We start from the raw sequence: 16,405 nt of genomic DNA, 5'->3' as shown, positions 1-16,405 counted from the left end.
TAAACCCGAAGAATTTTAAAGGACACTCACTTCACTGCTTCATGTGTTTGAACGCCTTAGAAAAGTAAATAAATTGAATGTTACACGACTCCTTTAACCAGGACTGAACAGTTTGAGCCAGAGAACCTCAGATGGACTTGAAAACTAGAGTTTGGTCCAAACACCTGGAAAAACAGCTTTGGTTTTCCTCTCGACTCTCATTTATCGTTATAAGTTGTTGTTACCACAAGTGGTTTGGCTTGGTCTCGGGGGGAATATGATGCTTTTCTGTGTGATGGATAACGCCTGCAGTCAGTTACTGTTACACAGCTGCATCATTGTCCTTGAGTGAGACACAGAAGCCCTGAAGTAAAAAAAAAAAAAACTAAAAAAAAAAAAACTCCTTTTATAAGAAGTGCGCTCTTAAAAATTTGATTTAGTTTCTTCAAGTTGTGAAGCAGATGGTAGCTATGTACTGTTTGACTGCGTGAACATTTTATTGTGATTTCATGCAACTTGTAAAGAAGGGGGTCTCTTTTTTTATTTTTATGAGAAAACCTCTTAAAGTTGTCAGTGCATTTCACCCTCCAAGCACAGGGGCTTTGACTTGCACTCTCAAATTTGATCACATAATATCCTCCCTGTTCTATCATCCCTGCCTTACCCTGGTGTGTTTTCAATGAAAACAAAGCAGAAATGCCTTAAACATAATTTTAATCTCTCCGTTCAATGCTGGGATAATCTCTGTGAATTGAGTCCAAGCCATGATGGTGCAACATATTCCCTTTTTTCTCTCTCTCTGTACGACACTGAGAGATGCACTTCATGTGTTTGGCAAACATCCTCGCTGTAGTTTGACTGGCTTGAATTATAGATAGGAGACGCAAGCCACCCCGCTGCTTGTTTGTTTGTTCAAGACTTTGAGTAAGCAGAGGGAATGAAAGAGGATCGAGAGAGAGAGAGAGATGAAATGGGATGGAGAGTGCAGAGGGAGATGGAGGGGAGGATGAATAAAAAGAGAGGAAAAAAGGAGGAGAGTGATAAAAAAAAAGGACAGCAACAAAAAAGGAGATGAAGTGAACCCAAAGAGAACATGTTGAGGACTTCAGGAACAATGTCAAGGTTTGGAGTTTGAATCCATGGTACTACCAGGATATGACTGGGAAACGTTTGACCCAACAGAGCTGATGATACAAATCAAACGTGAAGTTTTAGTGAGCTGTTTTATGACAAGGTTTTTGATGCTGATGTTGAACCTGATCGAGACAAACAAGAAGAAGAAAAAGATAAAAAAGATGAACAGAATCAAGAATAAGATATGGAGAAAAACAGAATGGCACAAACGCTGTGATCGCCATCATGGCAGGAGAAAACGACCCGTTAAAAAGGCATAATACCCACAGACAAAATTGTTTGTTGCCAAGTGCTGCCTTACATCACTGACCGCCCTTCCCTGCACTGCACCTCAGCGGCGGTTCTTCTGAATCCAAGGGGGAACCCTCCTCTGCCCGTCCAGATCACATTACACAGGGCTCAGGACTCTGATGTGGCTTCAGATAGAGAGTGCACAAACTCCGGCCCACAACCACAGAGACCAGCTCAGTGCAGGCCCCGTCCTGTGGTCTCCTCGCTATGACAGAATATTTTTGAATGCCTTGTACATTCCCTAACTATATTCCCCCCCAACATGCTGCTCTCATTTAGATGGGGTTTTTATGAGGGAGGGAGGGAAGGGAGAGGGCGCAGTGTATGCCAGTGGTTGTGACAAGTTGTGCTGAAGGGATTCACACAGAATTTTATTGCTCTTTGCTTTTGGACAGAAGGTTCTGGTGTGTTCTGGTAGGAGGAGGGAGGAACCAAGGACAACTAATCAATGTCAGAGCTGAGGGTGGTGAGCAGACTGCAGTTTTAATTCTGTTTCCTAAAGGCAGGAGTAAAGTTTTTGGTGCAGACCAACAGTCGTCTTCTTTTCAGACTGTTTGCTAACTCATGAAGCAACCAAACCTGAGGAAAACTAGAAAAGAGGAACTTGTGGTTATAACATAAATGACTTAACTTCATGTATCAGATAGACCAATGGCAGTTCTCGAACTCTCTTACCATTCAAGAGTAGCAGAGTAATTTCATTTCAAAATAATTAGAAATGTGTATGGGTCTTTCTTATTGTTCACGCCATTCGGAGGAAAAACTCTTGAGACCGCTGTGTGTGAAAATATGCAGACATAATATTTTTTCCCATTTCAATTAATTTCACTATTGACAAACAGATAATTTTCTCAATTAATCGATTAATAGCTTGATCTATAAAATGTAAGAAAACAGTGAGAAATGGCTGCTGCCTTTTCCCTCAACCGCAGCTGATCAGCTGACCATCGATTCAAAGCTCAAAGATGTTTATTGTATCTCTGTAAATGCATCAAATTTCCACACATTCAACACAAATTTGCATAGAAGAAAATGACGATTTAATAATCAACTATCATTGCAGCTCTATGACAGACCTCAAGAGATACTGAGGTCCAGTTCTAGTCCATTTTGTGTTTCCTGTTCATATATTGTTTAGCGCTTCATTTGCACTAGTGTGAGCACTTGCAACACGTTGTGCTGGCACATTTAGTTTTAGTGCAGGAAAAACACAGTTGTAACATTAACATTAGTGATAGCTCAGCTCTAGTCAGGTGTGAATCTGAGTCCTCTCCACAGTACATACGCCATGTATGCAAAAAGTCTGTGGTAAGTATTCACAGACTCACGTGTCCTTATGCATCTCCTTATCATTGGAGGGAGCTAATGTTGCTGAGCAGATCTGTGCTTGATGCCTTTTAACAGATCAAACACTGAGGATTTGAAAAGCTGATAAAATAGGATAATGAAAGCAGGAAGGCCACTGGATGTGGAGGGAGTGAAAGCCAAACACTACAAAAGAAAAGCTGCCGAGAATGAGATTTAGGAAGAGGATATAAAAAATAAATAAATAAAATAGTACTGAATGCGTGTTTGAAAAGTGGATGCATAATTTTGACGTTAGAACTGATACATATTTAGATATATTAACTCATATTAATGGGTGAATAAAAAGAGTAGAGTGTTAACTGATTACAAAAGGAACCTCCACACACAAACACACACCACCCCACTACAACGACGTCAGCGCTCACCTTTTCATCCATCTCCCTTCTACCCATCAATTAAATCCCTTTCCACTCTCCAGGTCTTGTACTATATGAGCACCCGAGCTTCCCTCTCTGTCTCTGAGCGAGTTTCTCTTTAATCTTCAGGAGATGTTCCCATTGATGGGCCTATCGATTTGATGTTGCGCCAGCTGCTTTTATCTCCAGGAACTCAAAGAAGTGCTGGAGAGAAGAGATGCACTCCCCGCCAGGTTTAACAGTGCAGATTCTGTTTTGTGCTTCGGGACAGTCTCTTTTAACCCGAGGTGGTCTGAGGTCTCTGGACAGGTCGAGGGATGAGTGACTGGCCTTGGAAATGTTTTAAACAGTCATCTTTAGTGTATCTACCACTGTGACAAGGCAAAAATCAACTTATTCATCTGGCACCGTTAATCTAATGTAATGGAAGGCCAGTGACTGCAGGATAAAAGGTTTGAAAAAGAAACACTTATGCAAACAGTGTCGTGGGTTCGTATATGTGACCTCCACTTAGTGATGTCTCAAAACCACACTGGCATCATTCAAATGTTAAATCTTACAAACTGATACCAATGTTACACAAGTGTAAAATCCCCAAAATCAAATCAAGACAACACGACTGTCTGCACATTTTCATAGAATGAGAACACAAGACAATTTTGCTCCTGGATTGTTGAAAATGTTGTTAATGATGCTTTTTAGGATTATCAGAACTAAGTTCATCAGTGGACCTCCATGATGATGGCAGGCCTGACTTTTTTTAGATTGTGAAAGTGCAGGAATAAATACATGGCATTTTATAGTATTTGCTTGAATCTAACGTAAACAGAGAGAAGAAAGAGAGAAGACTTCGCTTCATTTTGGGGCAATAAACTGTGTCGGGGATTTCGACATGGCACAGCTCCACTGGAGTCATCTGTGTACTTTGGGAGAGTGAAGCGAGGGCGCTACCATCCAGCTGACCACATGTGGAGCTTGTCCAAAACCTTTGCGAGAGCCAGCGCTGGTGTGTTCCACCACAGAGCTGCATGCACAGGCCCAGGGGGCCTCACTGTGCAGCAGCATCAGAGAGGCCGCCTGTCACCACTCACCATCTCTGGGGCACAATGTTCCCTCTGCAACACTGTGCATATGTGTGCATACATGTCCACGTATTTATGTGTTTGTACTGTACAGGCATGTTATATGCAAGTGTATGTGTACCCATTTATTTCCTTTCATCTACTTAGGAATGTGTGCATCTATGATCTGGAAGAAAATTCAGTGTGTGTGTCTCTTCATGTGTTTGAGTGTGTTTTTCTCTGCGTGTGTGTGTGGATGAGGGGTCCCCTAGAGAGCATGGCAAGCCTGTGGTTTACAGAGCGCCTGCCAAGCTGCTCGGTTGACTAACAGAGGGGGTTGATATTCTGCTATCGATCATCTGTACTAATAACATGGTGACTTGCCTAGAGTGTGTAATTATCACCCCAAAATAAAGTGGCTGGCTCTACTAAGGGACCTGCTTTTAAATCAGCTTTTGTCATCTGCTTCACTCTTTTCTTCCTCTTGTGATCCTCATATAAAAGTTCACTCTATGCACCTTAAAGCGTAAATCCTCAGACAATTTTCCCTGTGGGCGTCATGTGGGAACATGACCGTAGATGATTTTCTATGTCAGACACTCCTGCAATTTTCCGTCTCGGGACCTGGTAACGTTTTTGTAAGACGTTCTCCACAGCTGTGGTGGGAACAAAAGCAGCAAGAGTCATGGGGTTAAGTGCGCAAAACTTTACTGGTTTACTGGTACATATGATGTCTCTTTAGTAAAGTTTCTCCACAAACACTGCCCAGTCTATCCATAACCATGACGCTACATGGGACTTTTTTCCTGCATGGGGGACCTATGACAAGTCAAACAACACTTTTTTTACCTGGATAATTTAAGCCTTCAGTGTCGCAGGTTCAGTGTTAGAAAAGGGCTTAATGTTATGTATCCCTATGTCACTACTTCCATATTATCCTTAATGGTAAAGGACCACACCGACAGCCATTGGTTTCCATTCATTTCAGTAAAGTATAAAAATAAATTAGCGGTCTCTTGAAACTTGTTTGTGAACATCAAAGCTGCACTCACATTCTGGGCTGAGGCAGTGCAGATATGTCAGAAGAATCTACATGAAAGAGCAACAATAATGAAGAAAATTACACAGCAAAAAGGATTCAATGATTAAAAGATGGTCAAACAATTAATTAGAAACAGTCTTGATGAGTGATTAGTAGTTTAAGTTAACTTTGAAGGAAAATGCCAAGATTTCAGTGGTTACCACCTCTCCAACATGCACAGTATAGTGGCTGGTTTTCTCAGTCTTGTATGACAGTGAATTGAATATATTTGGTTTTAGAGTGGTCAAACATAAAAAGCAATTTTCTTTCATTTCTGATGATTTATAAACCAAACGATTAATTGACTAATTGAAAAGAAAATAAGAAAATCAGCAAATTAATTGATAATGAAAATTGTCTTTAGTGTGATGGATTTCAAAACTCAAGTAAATTTCAAGAGTCTACTAACTGATTTAATATTGCACAGAAATGAACGGAATTCAAAGGCTGCCTTGAACAACAGGAGGATCTCCTATATGGCCTGCATCCAAACCTCTCAGCAAAGGAACTTGGAACGGTCCTTTTAGAGTCTACTACTTTATTCTAGTCACTCACCATAACTCCATCACTTCTTGTTTTCATGCCCACATCCATGCATTCTTCAGCACATCCCTCTATCATTCTTATCCATCCCTCCAGTCTATAAAAACGTCTGATGTTTGCATCTGTGGTTGACTGAATTGTTTAGTCGTGATTTGTAATGTAAATATGAGGCAGTGTATGAGAGCACCGCTCCCTCTGGATGTCCCCTGAACACACACAAACGTGAGCACACACACACACACACACACACACACACACACACACACACACACACACACACACACACACACACACACACACACACAGACATTGCATATTCAGAGAACAACCAGCAGCTGCCTGGCTCAGCTCCGTTACTCCTACTAAGCCATAATTGTTCCCGGGCCTTTACTCTCTCAGCGCTGGTCCGCCCGAGCCAAGCGGCTAACCATCAGCAGCCCGCTTCGCCTCCGGGCTCCAACCACCCCACAATGGAGCCGATAGTCTCCGCACAACATACAGCACACAGCACGGACAGCACTTGAAAACAAAGATGCAAGTTCCATTTTTACATGATTTAATCATTTACTGACCAGAGAGCTTTCAGGTGACGTAGAGCTGCCATGTGGGAGGTCCTTGGTATTTATTACATTTTAAATGTCCAACTTTGCTGTTGCTGTTTCTTTAAAGGGTCACAGCAAATGATTATCTGTTATTGATTAATCTGTTTGTTACAGTTTCATTTAATTGTTTAGTCTGTAAATGATCAGAAAATAAGGACACATGACCACCGCAAGCTCCTGAAGAGCAAGAGTTCATTTTTCAGTTTGCTTATTTAATCTGAAACTGAGAAAAGCTGAATCCTACCAACAATTGTATGAAATGTTTACTTGATGAATCACTTGGAATTTTTTTCTGTTGATCATCTATTTGGTTAATGAAGTAATTGTTGCAACACCGTTTAATTTTTGGTAGCATCAGCAACATTATCTCAATGACATTTACTAAATACTAATTATTTTAGACTAAAACTCTTTGTTTCAAGACCTGCAAGGCCAGTCCAGAAACATTGGAAACACATGTTCAAACAATATCACAGCGTCTTCTCACAGTGAAACTCGTGCTGGTGGCAGTCATCACTAGAAATGTGACGCTGCTGTAGAACCTATAAAGACCTCGGAAACAGCAGTTGACAAAACAATCTCACCTCCAGGTTCATTTGGTTGCTGTCCCGGAGCTTCAGCTCATATCACATGATCTTCATCAGCAGACTTAAGTTTGCACAACTGTCATGGAAATATTTTTTCCTGAGCTCTTTCAGGATTTCTCATCCATGTTGGCTGAAAATTTGAAAGATGAGGATCAATGTGACCTGATTGAAAGCTCCATAGCAGATATGGATAAAGGGACTTTGAGAAAAGATTGTCTTGTCAACCTTTACAGACGTAACTCTGGAGGTACTGAGTCTTCTCAATTAAAAATGAGAGGCAAACTACATTGTAGGTGCAGGAAGCGACACTAAGCAAGCAGCTACAGAACACTTTTAGTACATTAATAATCCAGTTCAAAAACAGCATCACTAATAAAAAACAAGCTCTGTCTGCATCACATCTTCTTCTCTCTCATGACGTCTCTCCCTCTATGTGTATTTATTTGTTTCTCAGTCTAAAAGTCCCTCTCCTATCTCTCTCTCCCTCACTCCCTCACTCGTTTAATCTTAGTCCAAAAGAAACATGGTGTGGAACCAGAAAACCAAGCAGCTCAACTGAAGCCAAACCAGACATCACTGCTCCCACCCTGGACTCCTTCCCTCCTTCCCTGCCTCTAGCTACTGAACGTAATGCCACTGCAAAGCACGAACAGGCTTTCATCCCATTACTTCACTGATCAAACTCTGTGATTTTTCCATCGCTGGTTCATGACGAGGCACCTCATCCACTGCCAGCATGTTATAAGATGATTTGATGTCGTGCAACAAGGTTTTGGAATTTCCAAGACGTCTGCTTTGCTGTGCTGCTTATCTGTTCTTTCATGCCACGCTTTAACACCTGGGAAATGCAACCTTAAATGTGACGTCTCTCCGTGATAACTGGGTTTCCTACACATTTGCTGCCTGGTTGATGAGTCTGCAAGGCAACCGATGCATCCACAAGAAGCTAAACATTGTTGCAGGTTTATAAAACAAAAAAAACAAAAAAAAAGGCTTCCCATTGATTTAAATTCTGCTTTGACTTTCTACGAGTGAATTCTTTTTTCTATTTATCTCTTGTTGTTATAAATGATTTTCCATTGCAGGTCACATGCTTTTGCAGACAGTAACTTCTCCTCATTTAAAGCAGCAAAAGGAAGAAGAAAAAAAAGGAGATGCAGTTGAGCAAGTGAACCTTTAAAATTTTCCACCAGCAACACAAAAGCAGCACGCAGGGAGGAGCAGTGTGTGTAGTGTTGGTGTGCCTGTGTATGTGTGTGTTTGCTGCTCAGGTGACAATAAGACTCGAGGCCTTTATTTTCCATGGTAAACCACAACAGGCTTAACCTCGTCTAACTGTACACAACGAACACAGACACACACCTCAATGATGCACTTGCACGCACACACACACACACATACACACCGACAGCGGATGAGACAGAAGACCCTCAGCACATTTTGTATAGCAAATTAAAAATTGAGGTGTTGCTGTTCTCACTGAGCTTCATTTAAATACACAATTAAGCTCTAAACTGCATGTACACATATATGTCTGCAGTTGCATGTGTATGTATGCGCATGTCTGTTTGACTTATTTATCTGTGGATTTTATGTAATTTCCAGACTGCCAGAACAGAAATCACACAATGGAAACTTGTTTTATTAAATAAAAATCTTGTGTTTTTGAACAACTAAGAAGTTTCAACACGGACACGAAATATTCATTTTTCCTTTTCAGCAACAGATGAATCCATCCTCCTTGTACGTGCAAAATGTCTTAATGTACTCGGAATGATCACTAATGGTATTATACATTATTTGATTTGTTTTTCATGCTAATAATAAAGAGTTATTGTTGGTCTCTCTTTTTCCAGTGACGATGTTTCATCTTGGAATCAGACTCTTCTAAACAAACTAAGTGGCAGTGAGGAGTCTCCAGGGACGTTTGGGGACTTTCTCTCTCTGTGGTGAAATTCACTAAAGAAAAAAAAAAAAGAAAGAAAAAGAAAGTGAAAAAATAAGTTCCTTGCTTCCTCTAATCAAAACAGCATACCACTGACTTGATGTTCAGTTAATGGATGCTTAATTGAAACCAGTATCCCCTCATATTGGCCTGGGATTAATGTGACTCTGCGGGGAGATCAACTGGAGCCTGAATGGCACTCACACTGCGCTGCTTGTTTGTGACAGTGTCAGAGTTATGGCTGCCTTTAATTGGCAGTATTAAGACCCCGGGCTTACTTTTAAAGAAATACTGAAAAGAAACTAGAGCGAGAGATGAGGTGAAGGAGAGAGAGAGACGAAGGGCAACGGAACGACTGTGAGACATAAAGAGAGTCAAGGAGGAGCAATAGTCGCCTTGCTTTGCGGCGCAGCGGGGGAGTATGAGTCCTCTGGGGTCCTGACAATGGGCTGACTGTGCCTCCGCCTGCTGTAAATCTGCTTCTGTCTGGAGGGGGAGAGTCAGCAAGGGGACCATAAAAACGTCATGGATGGAGTCTGTCTGTCTGACTGAGTATCTGTCTGTCAGAAAAAAGCCCATCCCCTACCATTCCCTCTGAATGGAAGAAAAAAAGCCTAATCAATGACGCCTGGTTGATTAAAACAAACACTTAGGCATGATATTTATTGTTTGTTTCGTTATCAATAACTTCAACAATCAGAGTCGCAGTGTATCAGGCTAAATGCAATAAGCATGAACTGAAATTTCTTCAGGAACGCTACAAACATGTACAGATGGACAGCTTTACAGTGACATAATGCACACAGGTTGGATTTCCTTTATTCTAGCTCAGATCTTAATTTTTGGATTTACTGATTGATTGATTTCATAGGTTTTGACTGGCGCTTCAAACAATATCTAGTGGTTGCAGTTGAGTAATATGTGACATTATAGAATAATGCAGCTGTTCATTCCACAAAAAAGCCGTTTTTCATACTGTACTTTCCCCCAAATTATCTAGTTACACTGAGGGACATTAAAGTGAAAGAAATAACTTCATAACTTTTTTCTTCTAAAAAAATCAAAACATCAATATTAATTGATTGATCAATATGATTTTTACTAATTTTTTTTTTTTTTTTTTTAAATTAGCCATGATATTTTACTTGCCTGGCTGTGACATTTTCCCTCTGCATAGAATATGAATAGAATAGAGTGATCTGCTTAACAAACAACAACTTAAAAAAACACACACACACAAAAACACAATAATATGACCTTGGTTCACTATTATTAGTGGTGTTTTGTTAAGTTTCTGAGTCTAAAACACTGTTACTGTGAACTCTGCCACTGAATGACATTAAACTGTCCTTTTTAAAATGCATGTTTTATTACATCTCAAAAAAAAGAAGCCCAAATCGACTCTTACAGTCATACAATATTAGGTTTGAAACGTTGCACTTTCAAGCGGGCGTTCAATGATTAAAATGTGGCAAGAGGATGAAGTGTCTTTGCTGATTCTTGTGCAGCAGTGGTGAGGGGAAAATCCTCCTCATCAGCTGTGGTTGACCCAGTTTGCTATCTGATATTTAATAAAAGCTTAATATTTGTGTAATAGAAAACAGAAGCTCTGAAAGAGAGGCATCCTGTCATTCAGTGCAGGCCAGCGAGGGGAAGAAAAATCTATCAAAGACGAACAAAGTGAAAATGATTCAGTCTCGATCATTTTGACTGTGGCAACTCTGCTGCCCACTTTGGTTTCTTCAAACAAATCCACTTCCTATTGATGAAAGTAAAAACTGACTTTCGAGATTCGAGTTAGCCCTGGATTCGTGTTCCTTTTCCTTGAGTGCAGTGGTGAAACGGTTAAAGGTGTTCTTAAGGTGGCAGAGTGTATTTCAGCTGGGGCTGTGGTTTTGCTTTACCAGGTGCACAACGCGGTTACCGGCTTCTCATTGTTTACTGCTAACTCCCTTCCGCTACTGCAGTTATCTTCTCTTCCTTCATTGTTCTTGCTCTATCAGTCTTTCTACCGCTCTCAATTTCACACAGACTCTTCTGCAACCACTTTCTCCTCTTTCTCCAACATCTTTTTCCTGCATCTGATCGGCCAAATCTGTACCCATCTGATAAATCAAATGATGTGTTTCTTTTGTTCTTCACTTCCTGCCCACCCACCTCCTCCCTTTCATCTGTCCTTGTGTGCATACAGTGTTTCCCACATACATGTCCTGTACTATGTGCAACACCTACACTGTCACGCACACCCACACACTGTGACACACACACACACCAACCACAGTGCAGCGTACATCTCAGTTGCTCTAGTTTTTGTTTGGCCCTGAAAAACGCTCACACAAGCCGATCTGCCACAGTACCTTCACACACCTACACACACACACACACACCGACACACACACTGATTAAAATGCTTTTTTGTTAATTACTTCCTGAAACTACACATATTAAGTGCTGGCTGTCAGTGACAACAACTTTGTGTCTGGATTTGTCACTGAAGCATCTTGTTTTTGTTTTTTTTTCTGTCTTCCTTTTCACATTCCACTCCTCTTTCTGCTTCCTTTTGTTCTCCTCCCTTAACCCCTCCCTTCCTCTTTCGAGACATCAACATCACCCCTCCTTGTTTCCTCAAGGCCACTACTCTCCTCTCTTTTCCATTGACTCTGAAATCCTGACGCAGTTATCAGAAGCACTGTCAACATTTTCTCAATGTCTTTGTCTTCTCTCTCCATCACAGAGCAAAGGCCGATGGATAAAAATACGCTCTCATTGCGTGTCTGCCTGTGTTTGCGTGTGAGTGCTACATCTCTTGAAAGCCTGAGGGTTTTCTCCCTGTAGGCCTACAGAAAAGGTTCCCATGACCACAAAATGTGGAGATGGGTGTCTTTCCCTACTTTACAAAACAGTTAGAAACAAAGGTAGGAAATCAATTTGACGCATGGCCCTGCTCCTTTTGAGGAAATCTGTTGAAGAGGGAATTCCTCCCTCTCCCTTTTCTGGCTTAAAAATTACATTAACACATGGACACAGTGCAAAAACAGACTGAAGACATCATACCACGCACACACCTCCAGCAGCAGGCTGCTACACATTCACCTCATTTTACTTCTTCTGTGCAGTCGTCGAATGGCACAGACATGGTCATTTTAACATCACTAATGCACACACTGCAAACTACTAACGCAGTCACTGATGGGCTTGACATCGGCAAAGCTTGCGGAAATCTGCTTGACAGCACAAAGCAGGAAGAGGGCGCTGGTCCTCTCTGCGCAGTCCGAGCTAAAGCTTTCACAAATCCAGAGGACAGAGCCATGACTGGACACAGGACAGGCTTTGATATCTGTGATAAGACATGTGGAGGAACATTAGGAACCAGTAGAACAATATCAAGAACAATATCACATGCTAGCATTGTGTGATATGATGATATATACCATTAGACTGAATATTTATAAAGAGACGAAAGATTTCTAAACGATTTCCTTGTACCGAGCTACCACTTACACTTTCTGTCAGTGCCAGTCATTTCTAAAAACATACAGCCATATTTTAGCGGGTAACCTTAAAATTCAGTTCTGTGCCTTACAAAACATGCGTTCGCATTTGGCTGCGGTGGATCAGTTAGGAGGTTAACAGTTATGAGCACACATTCTGGTGCTGAAACCATGAAATGAACCATGGTTCCTGACGTTGTGAAAAACGATGTGGATGCTCTGCTGCACACTTGAACACATCCACTTTCACTGTTTTCCCAACTATTGTCGACCAGCGCAGATTATGGCTCATTGCAATCCAGTATTCAGAATACCCTGAGGAGTAAAGTCCTTGGAAACTTACTGAAAACGGCAGCTCCTCAGCTGACACAGCAGCCATGTTGAGCACAAGAAAACTGTTGTTCTGTAGAAAGTGTCACCATCTCCTAGTCATCATTCACTGCCTGACATTTTCTTTTGAAAGCATTGCTCTTTTGCAGACTGCTGTTTGCTAAATAAATAGTGTGCTGCCCCCTCAGCTCTGATTGCCCAATAAAAGCGCACATCAGAGTTCAGCGTAGAGGAATGGTGCATTTATGTGCTATCGTGAAGCTAAAACTGTGCTCCACTCCACAAATTAACTTTCTTACATCATCAGTACAACTAACTGTCTGTATCATGACAAGGTTTAACAACACTCATGTCTGATGAGTATTCCAACAAAAAAAACAAAAAAACAGTGTGGACTTATGTTTCATTACAATGCATTAGTTATGCTGAGCAAGTTTCAAGTCTCTGTGAGTTGATTTTGTACTGAGATGAAATGACACCATAGGCCTGATGTGGTAAAAATGCCCTTGCTTCAATGCAGTCGTAGGGCTCTGGTAGCTAGAATGTAGAATGTAGACAGACTGATGTTAAACTGTCACGTTTTCTATCTCCACACATATTAAATACAGTTTTGGACGTGTGGGCTGGAGTTCTTTAATGGTTGCTTTTGACTGAGCTGAGTAAGGTACAGCAAATTTAATGAATAATGACTTATTTCTTTTCCTGATGAGTAACTCGAAAAGTAATGTTATTACTTTTTCAATGTGTAATACACAATGAATCATTTCATCTATAAAATTCCAGATAATGTAAAACACTGAAAGTATCTTAGTGGGTGGTAGAAGATGTTACTCCACCATCACCTTAAACTCTACTGGAGGGATGATCCAATAAGATATTTCCTCATATGGTGCTTGGAAGAAGATGAACAAGTTGCTCAAAATCCCCCATAAGTGATGATCTGGGTTGAGATATGGTGACTGTGGAGGCCAGAGCGAATCATTCACATCATTTTCATACTCATCAAAGCATTCAGTGACCCCCTCGAGTCCTGCATGTTTCCTCCCAGCACCTCTACAGAGACGACTCTGTCAGACAGCAGATGCGTAGAAATGCATCACTAGGTCTTATCTTGAAATTACTGTATGGAAACAGCTGCATTTGTTGGTTCTACTCTCCCACTACTAAATTTGTCACCCGTCTGCATATATCAGATTACTGAATATCTTGTTAGGGTTCTTAAAACAAGTCATCATAAGTCATTTGATAGTTAAGCTGTACATATAGTGTGTTTTACATGTGCACAAGTTAAACAATTACATCTGAAAGATCAATTTACTTCACTTGGGAAATAAGAATAATAACAATAAGAAGATCGGTAGGCTGTTCTTGTCAAACAATGCACACAGTGTGTTAAACTGATTCTGTATTGTGTGTATGTGTGTGTGTGTGTATGATATATGTTAGTGTGTCAGGGTGCATGGAGAGAAAGACGGAAGTGAAGACGTACAGCTTACACTACTACTAGTGTGTGTGAGGACGGGGGGTGTACTTATGTGTGTTTCTTCGTGTGGTAAATGTGTGTGTGATTTCAGTAAACGTGTGTAAACTGGAGTGTGTTGGACTTTTGTATGTATATTTATGTGTTTTGTGTTTTGTGTTTTGTGTGTGTGTGTGTGTGTGTGTGTGTGTGTGTGTGTGTGTGTGTGTGTGTGTGTGTGTGTGTGTGTGTGTGTGTGTGTGTGTGTGTGTGTGTGTGTGTGTGTGTGTATGTACAGCGTATAAAAGCAGAGACTGCTTCCTTCCCTCAGCAGATGAGTATCATATGAGGGAGGATTAGACTTCTGCTCCTGTGTGTGCATGTGTGTGCATGTGTGTGCATGTGTGTGCATGTGTGTGCTTCAGATGACAGCCATGTGTGCTGGGCTGCTTCATGCGGCTGTGGAGGCTCCAGCTGGTCTGGGCAGAGCCACGGGCATGGGGTGGAGAGGGGCGGAGGAGGATGGGGTTTGAGTTTCATTCAGTCGACTATTTTTATGAACACTATTTTAATAAAGTGCATATTAAAACGATGATAAAGGGCGGGTACGGAGGCTGAGGTTTGGAGGGTGAGTTGAGTGGAGGAGGGGGAAAAAGATCATTGTGGGATGTTATCAATTAGCAACATCATTTATTCACACTGAAAAGAACATGATGATCTACCAAATAATCCTCCAGTCTGTTTTTGAGTCACGGATCAGGTGGACCGCCCAATCAGTTACCATGACGCTCAGATCATTAACTAATAAGGCTGTGAGATAAGACAGTTAAGAGTCAACCAACAAGATCCACAAGTACAGCAGAGGAACTGTACATTCACCGTACGGTTGGATGATATGTCCTGAAAGATTCATCTGAGAAATGATTAATGTAATGAAGTAATTAAGTATGTGATGAGTTTTTATGTTTGTATCGATGAAAGGAATAGTTTGAGCTGTTGAGAAACAGGCTTATTCACCTTCTGGCAGAGAATTAGATGTGAAGATCAATACCACTCTAACATCTGTCTGTTAAATATAAGGCGACCACCAGCGGCCAGTTAGCTTAGCTTAGCACAGGAAACAGGGAGGAATGGCTAGCCAAGAAAAAGTTTGGCACATAACCCCGTGTAAGCTGTTGTGTGCATGCTGGTTGGTGAGCTGCTTAGAACTGTAAGATTAAATGTAGGTAACAATATTATTAATTCATAAACTTCACTTTATCATCCAGCTTTAGGGTTATGACATGATTTTGGGTGCTTAGACTTTCTATTTGCAAAATCATAGAGGGATGTCCAGATGATTTTTTATGGAAATAAAAAAACAATTTCCCGCTATTTCTATTAATATTACTAAACATTAACAAATTGTGCGTTGACCCTAAGACTGACAAACCATTGTATCCTTATTATCACTACAACAGGTGCACATAACAAGAGAGGTAAGATTTTTGGAATAATTGTAGCAATTAGTCAATTAATCAATTAATTGATTAACAGGAAAAAAAAGTGAATTATTCATATCAGTCATTATTTTAGAAAAAAGGTTAAAAAAAAGAAAAATCAAAAAATCATAGTTTTAGCCATTATAAGATAACATTATAATGTTATATAATATATCTTTAGGTTTTGGAGTGTTGGTCATACAAAACAAGCAACCTGAACATGTGAGCTTGGGCTCTTGAAAACTCTAATGGGAATCTTTTTAATATTTCATGACATTTTAAGCACTAAACAATGACTCCATTGTTATTTGCTGCATAAACAAAACACTCCCCTAACTCCTTCATCAACAAGTAATAATCAAGAATCAAGAACGAGAAAAGCTGAACAACACACGCTGACATGCACCTACAAGAATCAAAGTACCATCCCACCCACAGTCAAATTAAGACATGAAGTTAGTTACAATCACTCCAGAAACGCACACACAGTCACACACGCACGCGCATGCACACATACATGCACACACCCCTCAGCGGTAGAGAGTAAACAGGTTGTAAATTTCCTTACAGGGATAGATGAAAGAGGCCGATCACATGGTAAATTGTCATCTATGATAACATAAGGACGTCACACTGACTCTGTTTGCAAACAGTAAAATCCCCAGCACACAGGCAAACACACCATGTGTGGCAGAGA

At 40.7% G+C, this 16,405-nt stretch overlaps 1 protein-coding gene across 19 annotated transcripts in view; it reads right to left on the bottom strand.

Moving 5' to 3' along the window:
- tcf7 (transcription factor 7) overlaps positions 1-16,405 on the bottom strand; it is a 77,292-nt gene that overhangs the window by 46,397 nt on the left and 14,490 nt on the right. The gene's annotated exons all lie outside the window — the stretch shown is intronic.

This window comes from Trachinotus anak, unplaced genomic scaffold (genome assembly GCF_046630095.1).
Source record: "Trachinotus anak isolate AG129_WGS33_773 ecotype Australia unplaced genomic scaffold, CSIRO_AGI_Tana_v1 ptg000024l, whole genome shotgun sequence".
Classification (NCBI taxonomy): domain Eukaryota; kingdom Metazoa; phylum Chordata; class Actinopteri; order Carangiformes; family Carangidae; genus Trachinotus; species Trachinotus anak.
The sequence above is the reverse complement of the archived record's forward strand: the minus strand, read 5'-3'. Positions and strand labels throughout refer to the sequence as shown.